Genomic DNA, 15,823 nt, shown 5'->3' with positions numbered 1-15,823 from the left:
TATGTTAACCCATTTAATCCCTTGCGCAGTTCTTTCAGGGTTGGTCATTCCATCTGATTGATACTGTTTCCCTGCACAAAATGATACAGCTCAAAGCATTTCAACTAGTTCAGGGTTACAGAGGTAAGAATCGCATCCAGTTGTTTTGTTATGGCCTTTGGAAGTTGGTTTCAAGCTCTCTCTGTTGCTTCAGGTTAATTGTTTGTTTGTTTGTGTTTTTGTTTTTGAGATGCTCTTTCCCTTGACTCACAGTATTTCCATCTACCAGGGAACATTTATTATATGGAGTGTAATAATTAATTTATAAGCCTCTTCCCTCTCATCAGATGGTGAGCTTACTGAGAGCAGAAACCGGGTTCTTATTTAACCTTGTGTTTTTGTTGAACAGCCCCGGAGATGTCTAACTTAAGTCATGAATGAATGAGTTGGAAAGACTGTGATATGATCTATCCTCATCTTACAGAAAAGGGACTGGACACCAACTGTGTACTCACATGGCTCATTGTACAAAGTGAAAGAAAACTTGCCAAACCTCTTTGTCTTAAACATCCTTTATCCATCTCCTTCTTTCTTAACAGCTCAGTATGCTTAGAAACACACATGTCATTGACGTCTATGGTCCAGACTAGGGATCACAGCTCAGGAAGGCTTAGGTTTGCATCTCCCTTCTGCTAATTATCAACTGCCTGAGTAGATCTGAATAGGTTATTAAACTCTTAAGCTTCAATGTTCTCTCTGAAAATCAGGTATAGCCACAGTAAAGATTCAGAGTTGTGGGAACCCAGGAGAGTCGCTTATTGGAAGCCTTCCACGTTAATGCCACATCATAATAATTTGTTTGTGGAAAGTTAATAATTGTTGTTCTAAGGAGGAGTGGTGACGTGCTCAGGAATCACATGGGCTGTCCCAGTGGGGTTCACAGACTAGCAAGGTGTCTGATTCAAGCCTGTCGAAGGTCTTTCTGGTAAACCGAAGCAGAGGAGGCAGACAACAATTCAAATCATCTGGTGCCTCAACTCCTCTTGTGTGAATTCTTTTGAGTAAGGTATGGATAAGAGGGACCTGTAAGAACTTCACAAAGCTGGAACAAATGGTTGATGACCATTTATATTTGTGAAACAAGACCTTTATGCATCCCTGCCTCCCCCCTGCTGTATTGTATTGTTGGGTGGTTGAAGTGTGTGTACATGCATGCATGTATATGTGCATGTTACTTTCTTAATGTCCTGAGCTGCTATTCTGCATCCACAGATGGGAAACAGCACATCACAGGTACTGCTGCTGAAACATTTTCAGCTCATTTGTAAATCCATCTCCTGGAGCAGATAGAGACACAGAATTACCATCTCATAAATGTTCCAATACACCTCAGTGCAGGGTTGGGATGTACACAAAAGGTGGGCCTATCTCCATATAAATGATCTCTGGGAAAAACTAGCAGCTGCTTCCCTCATCGTGGAGTGTTCCTCTAACTAGTCCATTTTACAAGTTAGCAAACTGAGGTGCAATGAGATCAAACTGAATTTCAGCCTAGTTAGAAAAGAGACTGGAGGGGTTTAGGGGAAACTGAGCAATGTCTGGGTCTTCAAGTCAAACTGGAAAAGACAAGTCTTTGGTACTATGTGTGTGTGTGTGTGTGTGTGTGTGTGTGTGAGAGAGAGAGAGAGAGGGGGGGGGGTTCAAATCCTAGCTCCCTTTGGCCACACAGTTTATTTCCTCTAAACTTTGGTTTCTTCTTTGTGCAATGAGGACCGTGAATAATTAATTACTCATCTTTTTTAAAAGATGCATATTGAAGACCAGTTATGCACCATAAGAATTAAGCAGTATTGCAGTGTTGACCAAAATGCTAGACAGGTGGTAGATGCCCAGTAAAGGTTCTCTCTCCTCTCAGGACTTCCAGCTTTGGCTGACCTTTCTCCAGGGTCGACTCTGCCTCCCCCAACTTTCGGAATGAATTGGAGCTGGAGAGCTTGCTGACTGAATTTATTGCCTGTGTTCCTCTCTAACCCCCGCACCCCCAGCACTCTTCCCTCAGGGCTTTTGGGACTAGAATACCCCACTAACTCTGACAGATGATCTTCGAGGGGAGAGAAGCCTGTGACACTCACGGCCCTAAGTGACAGCCCAAGGATATTCAAAATGATCTTGCTCATACTACATGAAGGCGACTTGTCAAAGGGGCAGATTGTCTTCGGCATCAGCTCCAGGGAAGCTTGACAAGTGAACCCACTACCTTACCCGTTCTAGGACTAGCCTGTGGCTTTCTGAAAATGTGACAAAGATGCCAGGGTCATGGGGAGACAAATGTCTGAGAAACAGGTGACCCGGGAAGGAGGGTCAAGCAGAAGTAGAGGTGCCTCAGTCAGTAGACTTCAAACTCTTGATGCTCCCAAGTGAGCATTTTTGCTCTGAGTGCCTTCTCTGCTGTCCCCAAGGATGACCCTAGGTCTTCACTTTTACCCCTTCCATGCAACAGCATCCAGGTATGGCTCTCGCCAGCGCTCTGCTCCTCTTCCCACCACGGCGACAAACGCAGGGAAATATAACAACATAATCCTCTTCACACCACTCAGTCCCCAAAGGTCCTTATTCAGAATTCTCCATTTATCTGGTCATTAGATCTAATTAAATCCATCCAACTTAGAGCACCGATGAGTGGCACCACTTTCTCTCACCAATTAAAATAGAAGAGATTAAAGAATGCCCCCGACACTTTGTCCTTGTGAGGGTGGTGGCTGGGGAAGAGGCAGGGGAGGAGCACAGAAGACTGCCCTTTATCTCTGAAAGCAGTGTTGATGTCATGTGGGATCCTGCCAGGAAAATGTACCCTTCATGTGGCTTTTCCAGCTGTGCCCACAAACATACAGTAAGTAGTCTGTTGTCTCCTTCCAGAAATATCTTTTTCCAAAGGTGGTTTAAAGAGATTAAGCAAGGGATGTCTATGAGTAGTAATAAAGCCAGGCGGTGGTGGCGCACACCTTTAATCCCAGCACTCAGGAGGCAGAGGCAGGCGGATCTCTGTGAGTTTGAGGCCAGCCTGGGCTACCAAGTGAGTTCCAGGAAAGGCACAAAGCTACACAGAGAAACCCTGTCTCGAAAAACCCAAGAAAGAAAAAAAAGAAAAAGGAAAATAGAACTTGAACAAGAAAGAAGGTAAAGATACATTAACCCAAAATACTGTTGAAAACATTTATTCTAATTAACATAAAATCCTATTGGAGCTTCCTAGTAGTTAAGGCAAAAAGAGCAATATAGCATATGACCATAGCTGTAATCATTTTAAAGGGGCCAAATTCATTTTCTTATGTCTTCGATTCTTAAGGGATGGAAGAAAATTCTGGCTGTGAGTTCAAAAAGGAATTTCTCCAGTGGTGCTTGCATCAGAGACGTTTGGTGAAGAAAATGCTTTCAGTCATAACTATTGTTTAAGCCTAATGTCTTCCATCCGACAAACTAGATGCTGGTATCTGGGGTATGGGAGGAACACTTTCATTTTTGGAGGATTACTTTGCCCATATAGGGTTCAAATTGTGACCATAGCGGTATCACTTATCAGGATAGTACTCAGGCGAACAGACCATTAGCATCAAGCTGGGAGGAGAGGAAAGCTGTAGACTCCTACAAACCTGGTTCCTATAGGTGCTTACTCACCTGCCCCACATGGTTGGCTTCACATCAGTCATTAGACACAGGGCTTTCTCCACTGAGGAGCACAGGTACACTCTAGAGAATCAGTATAATCTTGTCCCTTTTTTGGAATCACTCTAGTCGACACTGTGGGGTCTTGTTTGGGAACCTATGCATGGAGACATTCTCCTAGCCCTTCCACAGTAAAATAATATACCATTGGAAAGGTGTGAGGACAGCAGGAAATGGGAGGCAGAGGAAGTGGAGAGGTAGCCTCAGTTGACTAATCCAAGAGAAGAAAAGGAGCCAGGCTCCCACTCAACACAGCTCCCCTCCACCCACTCCCCCCTCCCAGGGAAGCACACTTCCCGAGAAAATTTCCTGAATGCAGGATGACCACTTCAGTTCTTGTCTCCTGCTCCTACAAAAGAGTGGCTTGGATTCATGGTCAAGCTCCTGCTCTACGTACCCCAGGCTATCCTGAGCACCCAAGCCCTTCTGCTGGGTTTCTGCAGTCAGACTCACTCAAGCAGCTGTATCTTGAAGATACACCCAGTCAAGAGCTCCCCTTTGCCTTGACTCAACACAGACCTCCTTCAAGGGTCCTCCTAAAGAGTGGTCCTAATCCCTTCTGGTGGTCTTATCTCCAATACTTGACCACCTCCTGGCTCCTGATGGGGCTCCTTCCCCAGAATCCTAGATTTTTCTCTGCACTTTAAGGCAAGTTCTCCACTCATCTCTGTGAAATCGCCAGGTGTGATGGTTCTTTGTGTAGGTCTGTTTGCCTGGGACATGGGATGCCCAGACATTTAACTGAACAAGGCTATGGGGCATGTCTGTGGCCAGGTTTACGGATGAGATTAGCATTTGAATAAGTTCTCCTCACCAAGGTGTCAATCTAATCGGATGGGAATCTGCATGAAGCAAGAGTTTAGAGGGAGGGATAATTTGTTCCCTCTGCTTGATCACTTGAACCAAGATATCTTTGATTTTTCTACTGCCTGGGGCTGAGGCTTACAGCCTTGGTTGGCTCTGTGGTTCTTAGACCTTGGGATTAAGGCCCCACTACAATACCAGCTTCTCTGAGTCTCTGGTTTAGAACTCAGACCATTGGAATTCTCAGCTTCCATAACTGTGTGAGCTGAGTCCTTATAATATAATGTTCCTCACTGGCCCCATGTCTCTGAAATACACAAAGCCCTTGCTTCAGCTGCCCTTAAAACTGTCCTAATTGAACCCAGAAAGCCCAGAAGTTTCTCCTCTTGTGGGCCAGACCCTGCTGAGGCCAAGCTCTTGCTGTGCCAGAGTGTGTTTCTGGTTGCAAGTTAGGCTCTTGTCCTGCCATCCATTCATAGCTACCCAAACAAGAAGGAAGCAAAGCTCAGTGGAAATGCAGGGAGGGTGAACTGTTAAAAGATCCCTCGGTGTCATATGACAAGCATCCACTCCTTCCCAGCTAGACCCTGGAATCTTCCCGGGCACAGTGGCTCCTCCCCAGGATGTCAGTGGAGAACTGGGAAAGCAGGGCAGAGCAAGATGAGAACAAAACAGACTTCATCTATCAGTTACAGAGAGAACAATGGTTTGGCAGTTGAGCCTGTGAATCGTAAGAGACAGTTCCTTGAATTCTTGGGTTTTGTTAATAAACTGGGACCCGTGGATTATTTGTGAGTACTCAGTGGGATGACAGGTATGAGGGCGAAGCGCGGATTTTCTCACATGGGAAGATGTTCTTGAAGTTCAGCCCACTTTCCTCCTCTTAACTCTTCTCTGGTCTCTTCCTTTTCTCTATTCCTAGTCTCTGCCCTCATCCTCCAAGGCTCAGAGAGAAGCAGGCACTCCCAGCAGCAGTAGGAGACTGAGCTCCACAGGGGGCGCTCTAAGATTAGGAAAAGGACCTTGGGGAACCAAAGTGTGTAGCTGGGAGGATTGTGAGCAGGTACCAATGGCTGGACATTTTAAAAAAATGACTTTTATGAAATCTTTGCCTTGATACGCTATCAATTTTCCCAGATGCCTTTTCAATATCTGCCTACAGAACTGTATGAAATTATAGTAAGTCCTACAGCTGGGGGATGAGGATGTGGCAGACATCTGTGGCTTGGATGAAAGAAACTCAAGGCATGCTGCTGGTAAGGTCTACTCCATGAGGCTGCCAAGCTGCAAGCCTTCCCAATGTGGCCGGGGTGGGGGGTGGGGGGAGGAGCTGCCTAGCCGAGAACTGTCTGCATCTGGCACCTGTCCCTCCCATCCCCCTGGGATGTACCCCAAGCAGGGCACAGATCCAGGCTGCAGACTCTCAGACAGCATAGGCCTTCGTCTACTAGACAGATGTGGGGGCCTCAAGATGGGGTGAGGAGAGAAAGAGGGATGGGAGAATGGGCCAGAGAATGTGCCAGGTGACAGGATTTCTGTAAGACAGAATTTACATTGACCTGTACACCACAGAGCTTCCCGTGCCTCCAGAGGGCTTGGTGATCACAGCCCGCATTTCACTTATAACCTGTTGGGATGTGCAGGGCAGCCTGAGCACACCCCTGGCTGAGTCTATGACAGCTTTGCTTTTGGTGAGAGAGCTGACTGTGTCTGGCATGCAACTGACCCCACCCATACACAGGAAACCATAAGTGGAGGAAGACACACATCTGCGATGAACCCCAAAGCATCTCCCTGTCTCCACGGGAGGACAAGAGGCAGCTTAGGAGAGTGTACAATAAGACTGCTTCGGCAGAGGCCTCAGGAGGATGAGGCATCTGGACAGCAGGGTCACTGATAGGTCATCTTAAGACCTCTCGCCTCACAGCCCCCTCCAGAGGCCGGGTGGAGCTCGAAGGAACAGGGCCCACAGCCTGTGTTCCGGCAACCTGTGGGGCTGTTAACTTCACAGTGCTTGTCATCTTGTGCATTTTGTCCACCTGCCAAACCCATTTCCACAATGCACTCAGGAGTGGGAGGCTTCGAGGCTCACATCTGTGGCTGATAACACACGACCTTGTGTGAATCAGGGAGCTAAGAGGCTTTGCTTTGCTGTTTTGGAGAGACCTCTGGCTCAAGGCTCTGCACTACGAGGGCAGCAGATACTGTCAATTACAAACCTGTCCTTCAAACCCCGGGGCTCGGTGTGCCTGCTTCTGTCAGCCATGCATGTTGGCACAAGCTGGGGACATGCTTCTGTGTGGGAGCCTGGCTCCCAGAGAGGCTCAAAGACCAAACCGTTTCTTCTTCTCTCTCCCTCCCTCCCTCCCTCCCTTCCTCCCTCCCTCCCTTCCTCCCTCCCTCCCTCCCTGTCACTTTTTTCTTTTCTTCTTTTTTTTATGTTTCTGAGGGCTTGAGAGATGGCTAAGTTGATAAACTGAGAAAGTTTATATGGCTGGGAAAGCATGGGGGTATGAGTTGAATCCCCCAGAACTCACCTAAAAGCCTGGCATGGTGGTGCATTCCTTTTATACCAGTGTGGTGGAGGTGGAGACAGGGGGATCCTGGGGCTTGCTGGCCATCGTGTAGCCAAATAGAAGAACTCTAAGTTGGCAGAAAGACCTTGTCTCAAAAAACAAAATAAGGTGGAGAGTTATGGGGGGATAGCATCCTTCACTCATGCTGGCCTCCACACAAATACACAGACATGGGTGTGTATACATAAGGGCGCACAATGCCCCCCACAGAGACATGCATACACAGTAGCTCTGGGCAAACAATTCCATAAATATCACTGTGCTAACAAGTTAGAGACCATTCACAAATATCAACTGAAAGATAAAGCATTTGTATTTCTTTCCTGAATATCATACTTACCAATGGGTTGTGTGTACCCGTTGGGCATTCTGCAACTTCTCAAATGCTGGACACTGTCTCTTTGCCTTCTATTGTACATTGATTTTGGGGTGGTACTTGGTTCTCATCATAGCCACTATAGAAAACACTTCCAGAAGACAGGGCTGAAGAGTCACAGCTGGTACCCTCTGGTCACTTCAGCTCCAACTATTCCAGATCCACTAATCCAGGGTCCCCCCACCCCCAGCAATTGGGTATTGTGCATCCACTCTATGAGTGGAATGGTGAGGCAAGGCCGGGCTTTCTACCCACCATCTGTGTGGCTTTGGACAGTATCTGGCTTCAGTGATTCGGATTCCACCTCTGTAAAGTGGGTTTAGTGAAATGGTGGCTTGTGCTGAGATTGAAATCCGGTTGTGTGGGGCTCAGAATGTTTGCTGTGATTGAGTAAACAATACTTGGAACAGGTGTGATGAGACAGTCACAGGCTCTGCTTCTACCTGGCTTATAGTCCAGGGAGAGATCCACATCAAGCAGGTATTTGGCCAAATGCTTAACAGGTTCTATTTTAGTGTGTGTTTCAGAAATATATATATGGCTGGAATTTCACACCGGATACCTTAGAATTATTCCCAGAGCAGAAACATTTAAATCAGACCTCCAAGGATGAGTAAAAATGAGGGAAGCCAAGACCCACAGACCAAGGGAGTTTGTAACAGTGTCTCCAAAAGAAAAAAAATCTCATGAGGAAGAGATCTGAATAATTTGGCTAGTGCAAAAAAGAGAGAGGGAGGGAGGGTGAGAATGAGAGAGAGAGAGAGAGAGAGAGAGAGAGAGAGAGAGAGAGAGAGAGAGAGAGAGAGAGAGAGAGAGTCAGATAGGGACAAAATCATCCAGGGTCTTGGTGGCACTCATGGAGGAAACTTCAATAATTTCCAAGCATGGTGGGAAGCCACTGATGGCTCTTGAGCAGAGGAATGACATGACTTTGTTCATTTAAAATATCACAGTTCCTGGGTGTGGTGGAACATAGTTTTACCTTCAGCACTTGGCAGTGGGGGCAGGAGGATCTCTGTGCGTTCCAGGCCTGCCAGGACCATTACAGTGAGACTGTCTAAACAACCACAATAAAAACCAGACAGACAGACAACCGTCCTGGCTGCCAGGTGGAAACTGGGCTTCTAGGAACAAGTGAGAAAAATGAAGGACCAGGTAGGCTGCTACTTGTACGCTGGGCAAGGACAGGACAGAAGAGGACAGGTTTGAGAGCTGGAAGCTAGAGCATCTGGGATGGACTGAGAGAGGAGAAACCAGGCAGATTCCCAGAAGCCTGCTAGGGCACTGTGCAGAAAGAAGCATGGATGGTTTCCAGTAAAGTAATTAGGTAGGGGATGGGGGAGGTAGCTCAATGGGTAGAGTGCTTGGCTCTCATCTCAACAACCCATGTTTAAAGAAAAAATGCTGGGTGTGATGGTGTATGCTTACAGTTCCAGCGCTGGGGAGCAGAGCCAGCAGACCCCTGAGGCTTGCTTGTCTGGAGACCTAGCTGAATCAGTGAGCCCTGGATCCAAGACAGAGACCAAGTCTCAAAACCAGAGCAAAAACCTGGCCAGCCGAATTATAGCGACAGCAACATCAAAACCCCTAAATCACCACAATACAAACAAGCCCCAAATAAGATGGACAGCTCCTTAGGAATGGCACCTGGCACTGCTCTTTAGACAGCACATGCACCCCCACACATGTAACATGTACACTTGTAGCGTGACAGCAAACACACACACCACATACTCACATGCACTCATACCCTGCCCCCCCCACACTAGAGCAAAAAACAAGTGACACGCTCTCCAAAACCACTTTCTGCAAATACTTCTAACAAAATACACTTTCTGCATTTCTCTTTTGAAACACCCAGGTAACCATCTTAGGCCTTCACTTTATCTTGCACAAATGGTCAGAGCATCAGGGATAGGAGAAGAAGACCTTTACTGTGACAAAGATTGCACTGTGGCATTCAAGTTCTTTCCTGACCCAAAGACTCATCTAGGAGACAAATTCTCACTATGCTGTCCATGACTGAGCCAGTCAGACTCTATCACCCCCACCCTCTCTCCGGCCATCTTTCTGTCTTGTATTTAAGGGGGAAAAGTTAATTTGATATTAATTAAGGTACATGGCAATTTCTTCCCCCTAATTAATGTGGAACCTTTCCATGGGACACTTTGAAGTGCCACTCAGTGGATATAAGAAACTTTTCATCCTCTGCCAGGGCTCTGTTGTTCCTTCATATTGTTCACTTCAGTCAGAATAAGAACTCGTTTGGATAGTGAAGGGAAGAGCATTTAACTTGGTCCGGTCCCGTCAGCCAGGAGCAGAGTGTGGAAAAATCTGCTGGACCCGTCATGAGCAGTGCGGGAGGCTGGGGCAGCCACTCAGGAAAGGGGTCTGTAGGCTGGAAGGTGGTCGAGTGAGTTAGAACTGGTGGTAAGCAGGGTTCTGGGGCTCACTAGGGTGCTGGGATGCTTGTGTGGGAGGATTGTGAGCGCAGCAGCACCCACACATGTAGGGGCTCATCTCCACGGGCTAGCTTTTTGCTCTGAGTGGATATCCTTGGTGGAAGGTGGTCTGTGCATGGTCTAACTTCTCAGGGATGGTGCCTGGGCTCGGTGTGGACTCAAAAGCTACCCTGGGAGTCCCAGAGCTGGGGCAGTGGCAATGAGCTAATGAGAGAAGAGAAAGTGAGGACATGCATCAAGAGTGTCAGATGGAGGAGTCTAGACAGGAGACTGACCACCCCTCACCTGAACAGACTTGTTGGGCTGGAGACACGCTTGGCTTTTCTAACTCTGCCGGCTCCTCTGATTTATTCTTTTCCACTCTCCGACATTTCTTCTTTCTACTTCCTTTAAATGCCATCAAGGTGGGAAAAGAAAGAGAAAGGATCTTGTCCCCTCCTGCCCTGAACCAATTTCTTACAAAAACACTCTGGAGAGAAAGCAGAGGCCACTGGTTTTTAATCTGTGAATCTTATGGCAAGTGTTCTCCCTGTAGGTATCCACAGCCAGTGAAATACAACCTGTAACAGCCCCCGTGTGCCCATCTCCTCCCCAGCACGGCGCCACCTGGCCATTGTGTCAGACACTTTAATTGGATTATTGTTGCTTTTCCACCTGTCTCAAGATGAAGGTTGGGAGAGACTAAGGTCTCTGGGAAGCATGAGGTTGGAGAGGTGGAGGGAAGGAACGCGTCCCTTCTCTCCCACTGTCTCTTCAGCAGCGTAAGAGCTGCATTCTCAGGGAAGAGAGGCGGGGCAGGCACAGGGCCTCAACAAGGCCTCTTACTTGCCTGGAAGCCCTGACAGTGAGAGTGTCTTTGAGGAAATGAGAGACGAAACTTGGGGAGAAAGACAGGAAAGGTGGGGTGTGGTGGAAGAGTTGAGAAGGAGAGAGAAAGCCTGGAGTGTGAATCAGTAACTTCATCTCATCTCCATAATGGTTCTATCAGGACTCCTGACTGCCTGAGATGAGGGCTGGAAGGCAGGCAGGCCACTAGGAAGCAGGGAAAGGAAAAGGAACAAAAGAGGAACACAGTCCCTAAAGGTAACTATGTCCTGTGAATAAAAGACAAGGAGCAAGCCCACGCTCTAAGACAGCGGTTCTTAACCTGTGTGTTGCAACCCCCTTGGGAGGATGTAAAAAAAAAAACAACCTTTCACAGGGGTCACCTAAGACCATCTTCATATCAAATAGTTACGTTACAATTCATAACAGTATCGAAATTACAGTTATGAAGTAGCAACAAAAATACTTTTGTGGTTGGAGGTCACCACAGCATGAGGTATTAAAGGGTCGAAGCACTAGGAAGGTTGAGAACCACTGTGGTAGGAGCATCAAGAAGACAGACTAGATCCTGACTAGGGTAGCCAATAAAAGCCAGGGAGATGATATGCTTTCCATAGCTTGGGTTACATGGGACAGGGAAGAGCAAAGAAGAATGTTCTAGGCAGAGGGACAAGAGATGAGAGGTGCTGATGACGGGTGGAGCCTGGTATACCTGACTGGGATTTGAAGGTACTGCTGAGGTATAAAGGAGAGAGAGAGAGAGAGAGAGAGAGAGAGAGAGAGAGAGAGAGAGAGAGAGAGAGAGAGAATGAATGAGAATGTGAGAATGTGTGGGTGGTGGTGATGGGCGGTAATTGTTGTATAGACCCTTGTTTCCCTGGCTGAGTGTGGATTTTCTCTCTTGTGTCATAGGGAGCCGAGGAAGACTTATGAGGTGTGGACTGATGGTTTTAGAGCTATATTTTAGAGGAACAACTCTGTTCCCTTTGACATACACTTCCTAATCCTTTATTCTTGCTACACGGCTTACAATCCTAACAAGCAAGGCATGTTTAAACACATTTCAGTGTGTAGCTTAGAAGGAATCTTGAGCCTGGACACTAGCCTTACTTCCCACTCCTGCTGAACCTGGCCTTTGCTTGTCAGAATAATGTCCGCAGATCTCTCAGAGAGCAAAGCCCGGGGCACAGAATTTCAATTCTTAAGGAATTAAGTGGGTCAAGGATCATCTTTGTCCCTTATTGTCCCTCACTGTTTTGCTTGAGACTAGCGATTATTATAACCTGACCAAATATACCAATAAGGGGGTAGGGGAACTGATGGAGAATCATGGGGAACACCAGCAGAACACAAGGTCAATCAGGGATGGTTTTCTGGCAAGATGGCCTTGTGGTCATGACTTCACGAACAGTGGTAAAATGATTTGCCAGGAGATGTGGAGGCAGGCAGGACAGAAAGAATCATCAAGGCAGAAGACATCAAGTCCAGCGAGGTGTGTGGGGGTGGGGCACAGGGTGTTGGGGAGGAGGGGAGGCAAGGAGACTCTAGGAGAACTTGAAGATTAGGGGCTAGTCAATGGGCTATGAATTCCAGTGATGGAAGATAGGGGCATGGTGTCTAAATCAGGGGTGCTTCCTCTATCTTCTCTACCAATAGTGTATGTGGGTTCCTCCTATTCTTTTTCCTAGGTGTATAGCCATGCAGGATGGAAATGAGACACCCCCCCCCCCTCTATTCAGTAGATTCTGAAGTAGTTATGGCACCCTCTGAACTTGACAGAGACAGGAAAGGTGCTTCAGCAAAGGAAGTGACCCTGCCAAATTGATAGAGGTCACAGAGCTATTCTGCAAGCAAGGCCTGTAGATACACTGCACTCTTTGTGCTTTGGCAATGAACCCATGATGGCCAGTTACAAGAGTTAAGATTGACTTTTAGACGTGTTCTGAATACCTGAAAATGTCCTTGCACTCTGATGAGGCAAATTTCACTTGGGTGAACACCTAGATAAGAAAGTCAGCTTAATAACCATGCTGTTTTACTATTAAAACAAGAGCCAGCTATGTATCTAGTGTCCAAAGAACACTGAGATCCTGGAACAATGAAGGGCAATGACGTCTCCAGGATAGATTATTTTTGTTACTACATTTGTGTGTTTATTCACTTATTTAGTGCATGTATGTGTGTGCTTGAGTACACATGAGCATCAGGATGAACATTTGAAGGTCAGAGGACAATTTGCATGAGTCAGTTCTCAGGGATGAACCTCAGGTCTTCAGGCTTGGCTGCAAGTCCTTTTACTCACTGAGCCACCTCACTGGCCCAAGGTAAATTCTTTCACCCTCATTTTACAGATGGTGAAACTCAAGAGAGGTCAGCTCATCTTCCCCAACCCCCTGCACCTCCCAGTAGTAGAGGCAAGACAGCCCCTTTCCTCTTGAGGCTAAATTGGACACATCAGCTGCTACAGATGCCGTCCTTGGTAATACCAGTTTCTCTCCATCTGAACAAAATAGGGTTCATGACTGCTAGGCTCCAACACCTGATTCTTTTTGCAGGGCTTCCTGAGGTTGGGTCTTTAGCACTGATGAAAGTCAGATTCCAGCCGCCAGCCATAGGAGACACCTGCAGGTGTTCTAGCCAATCCAGAGACCTAGAAAGAAAACCCAAGCATTCTTAACCTTTAAAAAGATCTTAGCCTGTGGACAGATAAATTAACTCCAGGGCTCTGGGAAGATTAAACCTTATTTTATGGTTTGCTTGTTAAAAACGCATAACTCCAAATCTCACCAGAGATTGCAATTAAGATAGCACTAGGCTAAGGCTATATGAGAAGTATTATTTACTCTTGGCTCCCTGCAAAGTCCAAAACGACAATGGGCTTTTCCATTTCATAACCTGCAGTCGATCTGAAGCCACCTGCCTTTGTACCTAAATGCTTTAGGACACACACTTCTCTCTCCCAGCATAGCTGCAGCCACAGTCACACTATACTTTGTGGTTACCCAAAGTAACCATAAAAACCAAGGTTAAAACAAAGTTTCCTGGGCGATCATGTTCAAGAGACACCATGAACAATTTTTAATCATCTGCTTCTCTTCTGTTCCCACCTAAGGGGTTCTTTTTCTCATTCCCCTTTGAATGCCTAGATTTATACAGGCCCCAAATAGCTCCCTGGTTTCTAAGGAAGAACCGCATTGCCCTGAGCAGATTGATCTTGCTCAAACATGCCCTGGAGAGGAACACTTTGGATCTTCTTAACCATCACTAGAGACAGCATGTGGAGATTTGGTTTCCTTGTCTGGAGTTTTGTGAAAAGTTGGTTAATTTGTTCAATCAGAGAGTATCACCAAGAGCTGGCAAGATTGCCCAATGGGTAAAGCATGTGGCCCACAATCAAAGATCCGAGTTTGAATCCCCAGAACACGTAAAGCATGTGCCTACAATCTTTGTGTTCCTAATCAGAGAAGAAAGAGACAGGAAAATGCCTGGCAGCTCTCCAGCCAGCTACTCTAGTGGATGTAGTGGCAAAGGGCAAAGAGACCCTGTCCCAAACAGGGTGGAAGGCAAGGACTGACCCACAAGGTTGTCTTCAGACGTCTACATATGCGCCGAGACATGTGCCTGTACTTATGCACAGAAACATACACATACATAAATCACACACACACACACACACACACACACTATATGCACATACATGCACACCACACATATCCATATATACTGTACACAGACATCATACACAGATACAAGCACACATCACACATAGACACAAATATTTTTAAAAATCATTAGGTTCTGTTTAGATGGTCTTTTTTTTCCCCTCCGAAACAGGGTTTCTCTGTGTAGCTTTGGTGCCTGTCCTAGATCTCGCTCTGTAGACCAGGCTGGCCTGGAACTCACAGAGATCCGCCTGGCTCTGCCTCCCGAGTGCTGGGATTAAAGGCATGCGTCACCACCGCCCAGCTAGATGGTTCTTATCATATCCCCAAATTAATAGTTCACAGTTCTCATTTCATGTGTGTGTGTGTGTGTGTGTGTGTGTGTGTGTGTGTATGTGTGTGTGTATGTGTGTGTATGTATGTGTAGAGAGAGAGAGGAAATACATGAGGAATAAGAACCCAGGAACCCAGCTCTGGGTGAATTCATCCTAAGCTCTGCAAGGCAGGGGGCATCTTTTCTCAAATGTATCTTTTCCATCATAACATTGACCCAAGGTTTTAAAAAAATCTGTTTATTTACTTATTTGTTTATATATATATATAAATATGAATGTATGTATATATGTATGTACCTATGTATTTTTGAGACAGGGTCTTACTCTGTAGCCCAGGCTTACCCTAGACTCTCAATAAGCCTCCTAAGTGTGGAGTTACAGGTATGACTCACCATGTACCATGTCACCTGGGACATTTTATTAATATTTGGATTCTAGGTTCTGCCCAAGAGTTGCTCAACCAAGTGATTGCTGTAATGAGATACATTGAGTATAGCCGAAGGGACTGTGAGCTGGTGTTTGCACTCACCTAGCTGTTTGATCTTCATCTAGCTAGTATCTTAGCTGCTTGTTTATTCCTCCTGGTAAAAGAGTCAGCTGTTACGATGTGAGTCAAACATGTTCTCAGGGTTTTGTGAGCCTAAGTCTTACAAAGTATCATCAAGGTCGCACAGTTAGTTAGAGGCAAGGCCAAGATTCCCCCTGGGTTCATGGGCCCAGACAACTGGCCATTATGTGATATTTCCTCCAGGTCAGCCCTCTCAGCCCTCTTTAGAGCCCAGGAAAGGACACTCACGCGCTAAATGTGAAGAAGACTGGAAGACTTCCGTTCTGACTTGCTTCCTCTGTCCTGAGCTTAGCTCCAGCTCCTGAGTTACACAAAGCTTCTGGACCAGCCCTGTACACCCCCCCCCCCCCCCCCCGCTTCTTCTCTGGTGATTATCTGGGGCTGATTTGGCCAAACTTCTAAGTCTGTTGCCTGGCAAGCCCCAGCACATCTGGAGTCCTGCTGTGGTCTCAATTGCACAGCTGTCCGCGGCAAAGATTCGGTCATCAGAAAGCCGAGGCCCAGTGGAATCCA

Source organism: Onychomys torridus, chromosome 7, assembly GCF_903995425.1.
Source record: "Onychomys torridus chromosome 7, mOncTor1.1, whole genome shotgun sequence".
Lineage (NCBI taxonomy): Eukaryota > Metazoa > Chordata > Mammalia > Rodentia > Cricetidae > Onychomys > Onychomys torridus.
The sequence above is the reverse complement of the archived record's forward strand: the minus strand, read 5'-3'. Positions refer to the sequence as shown.